Below are 4,029 nucleotides of genomic sequence, written 5' to 3' on the forward strand. Positions count from 1 at the left end.
TGGCTTAGCGTGATGTATAGTAGAAACTCAGCTTTATATATTTGCATGACACGCCGAGCCATATTGAAGTGCAGATTATGGTGAAGATGCATGAATTACTATCTGGAACTAAGAGGGTTTTCCCCACTCACATCTAACCATGGCATGAAGATGCCCCAGCAACCTCTTTTGTATTTCCAAGCCCTCCTAACATTGGTTTCATTTCATCCCCAACCATGCCAGAGGCAGTTTAAAATCATCCTTAGCTGTTCTAATGATAGCGTTGAAGCAGGCAGTAAGTCATGGTAGTTTTGGCCTGGATGCAATGTGACACATTTCAGAGACCTTTTCAAAGATCCTGCAGCCAGGGGACTTCTAATGGGAAGAATCGATGCAGCAGGTATTGACCGATTAGGCTAGTGCAGGCACATCTTATCCTTTCTAATCCAATTCTAAAGAATTCTAATCTAATTCTAATTACCTAATATTTAAAAATCTAATTGAGGCCATTGTCTTCTATGGGCATTTTGCTAATTAGGTCCCTCACCCATCTGTTGCTTCATGTTATAACTTCCCCTCTCCCCAATATGTCAGATATTGTTCCGGACAGCTTCTGAAATGGAGCCAATTATCAAGGCATTAGACTGGAATAGCATCAAATCCATGTAAAGGGAGCTCAACTATCTGCTGATACCAACTGACAGTCAGGCTCCTTTTGAATGAACCCCTGCAAAGCAATTGTGTGATACCAGAGCAAGTTTTGCCAAAGTATTGAACCTACTAGTCTATGTCTTCCCAGTCTCAGCTCTCCTTAAAGGAAGTGATTGGTAGATGTTTACATTTGATGGGAGGTATAAATGAGTATGCAAATAGCTTTGAAGAAGGAATCAACAACCATTATGAAAATGTGACCTTATCTCAGAAAAACAAGAGAAGGGGTGATTTTTTTCAGTATAAGAAGAAGGAAAAGAGACTCTCTGTCAGGCTTTATATATCCTAAGAATTAATCAGACTTCCAGTCATTCTTGTGATGTCTATTTCCTGGCATGGACTGTCTTGAAGGGCTGACAAGAGGAGAGAGACATAAACTGAAAAAAATCTATCAATTCCTTGGCGTGGCCTATAAATATGGACAACACAGTGTGCCAACATATTATCCGTGCCTGGATAAGGACAACCAGTGAGGGCAGCACATTTTATGTTAGTTTTCAGCCATCTAAAAGCCTAGGGAATAGCATTTTAGTCCAGTCAAGAGGAGGACACCTAGGATAAGATGGTCAGGAGAGGCTGTACTTGATATTTTGGGGAAGACTTAAGGGCTGTCAAAGGCAATATGATAGTGCCAAACTGTGGACATGGAACTGTCTCCTTCTCCCTCTTGTAGAGATGAACCTTTCATTTTACTAGCTGACATGAACCATTAGCATTTCTGCTTCAGCATGATAGGAAAACCCATCACTAGTTTCTTATCACAGAAGGCTCCAGGAATTGCAAAAGGGTGGAAGGTTGAAATTTGATGCAGCATGGGATCTCAAGCGAGCGAGGCTCAAGTTTGCATACCTCAGCCATAGTCCTGGCTGCTGTCCGAAATCTGGATATTGTTCCCATGATGAAACTCTTCTGCCATTAACATATGGATGAGGAAAGCAGCAACAAACCAGAATTTAATTTTCTCCCCAAATTTCTGGGAATAATACTTGGAGGTGTTTTTTTTTGTTATTTTACCTGTTTAGGAGATATTCACAGAATTCAAAACAGTGGGAACAAACTGAACTAATACACCTATTCAGGAACAGGCTGTAATTGTGAAAGCAACCCTGTGCAATTTGTATCATTTTGAAGTAAGCCTCACAGAGCTAAACAGAGCTTTCTGTAAACGGGTCTTGTCTATCGGAACTTTGACAACAGGTTTTTAACCTTACTAGGATATAACTCCAATTTATTAGGTGCATATGATTTTGCTGTATGTATAAAAGGATAAAAGCAACTAAATTTTATTTTACTTTTTATATATATTCATGAGTACTATGTGCTCAAAATGCAGCACCTCATGTAATTTCAAATGTGCAGTCACTGTTGGTCTGAAGTGTTAACAAGGTATTCATAAATAATAGCTGTGTTTCATCCTGTGTTGTTTCAATTCTTTTCTGTTATAACACAGCAATTTAGTCTTGTCCTCTAGAAGAACTTGAATAGGTACAATCATAGGCATCTGTTCCTAACCACAAGGACACTCAAATAGCAAAATATGCATGGTGATACCACATTGCAAACTCTGACTTTTGTACTTCCAGGTTAATGTTGCACAGGCTTTTACCACATCTAACAATCTTTACCACATCTATGATTCTTATTTGGAAATCATATTTTTCTGTATCATGCAGGAGTAGAATAGATGCCTATGAGTAGTGCTTTTTTAAAAAAAAAATAAAAAATAATGGTATGAAAAAAAATATGTTTCTAAAATGTGCAAGCTAGTTGTATCTGCTGCCACTGAAGAAGCAGCTTGTTGTACTGCTCATTATGTACTCCAGCACAAGGAGCAATTCTCTCACCTCATGGAGGAACAAATGTTCTTCTTTCATCTGACAAACATTTGGGAGAATGAGTAAGGAACATTGAAGAAGGCTTTTGTATTGTGACACTTGAGGCAGCTGTGAACATTCTTGTAATTATGCCAGAATCATTGTCTCAGGCGAACTTAGCACAACCCAATCTAGACACAACCATTCACAAGACTTTACTCATGGAATTGGCAACTCTTAATCTTGCTGGCCAGGGGAAATATTGCTGTTTTTAGTCACTGTACCCCCTCCTTCTTCTCCTGCTTGGAATCCATGACTTCTTGAGCTTCATTGCATCAATGTCCCTTCTGCATCAGCTAGATAGGTTATGGACACTAAAGCCAATTGATACTTGGGATCACTGTGCCAAGCCTGATGCCAAGCTTTGGCATCCTGTTTTATGACCAGAATCAGCCATAGATCATTTGCAAGTTGGGAAGCCAGGGAAGAGCAAAGCCAAATTGGAAGCTGGGGAAAAAATGAACATCATATCACAGGACTGAACACTGCAATTCCAGCACAACATTAAAGTTACAATGAGCAGGTCCAGTCAATCAAGAAATGGTTTTGGTTGAAGTTACATAACAAAACTGAGAACCCATAATAATTAGGTTTAAATGCTAATATAGTAGAGTCATCTTGCTAAAGCCCAGATACTGTCTTCAGACAATGGAACAGTTCCAATCCATATAAACCTTCTATTTCAGACTTCTTGCTTCTTCATTCATTGATGGAAGATGACAAGGAGAGTCAGGCAAATCAATTTCATCTCTTGTCTTTTCTTTAGGAACATTTTTTTAGCCTAGCCTTGTCCCCCTCTGCCAGCTGTGAACCTGCTAGTGCCTGACCACCCAATTCTCATCTGACAATTCCCAAATGACACTTTGCAGTTGTATTGTAGTGGAGCATCTTGTATTTTCAGCCCTTTTAACGCCACTGTCTCATTTCCCTGACCAACCAGTTGACCAGTGCAGGAGATCAGAAGTGACTAAATTTTGGGGTTCACACAATATTGCCTGGCCAAAGCAAGGTGCTTTGACTAACAATTAGCCTAGGATACTTTAGGGATAGAATAACCTTGGCCCTGAATTGAATGGTCTTCTTCATTTGCACAATATGCTGGGTATAAAAATGTCCCAATTATGCATGTTATTTGACCATAACTGCATTGCAACTATCTTTGGTTAAACAAGGTCCAGCTTTTTATTAAGTGCATTTAAGAAACAAAGTACTGGACAACAGAAATAGATTCTCCATGCTCATACTGTAGCTAAAACACTGATATTGCAGAATTGGAAATATAAATGTATGCCTCATTTCAATCAATGGATTGAGGACCTGATTATTCTTGCCACTTATGAGCAGATTGCTTATAGATGTAGACTTTGTATGGAAATATGGAACCCGTTTGTACAAAAGACAATAGGTTAAAAAAGCATGATTGCTTTATAGGTTTATTAGAAATAAATATAATAAATTTATAAAT

Source organism: Protobothrops mucrosquamatus, unplaced genomic scaffold (assembly GCF_001527695.2).
Source record: "Protobothrops mucrosquamatus isolate PMUCROS unplaced genomic scaffold, P.Mucros_1.0 scaffold925, whole genome shotgun sequence".
Lineage (NCBI taxonomy): Eukaryota > Metazoa > Chordata > Lepidosauria > Squamata > Viperidae > Protobothrops > Protobothrops mucrosquamatus.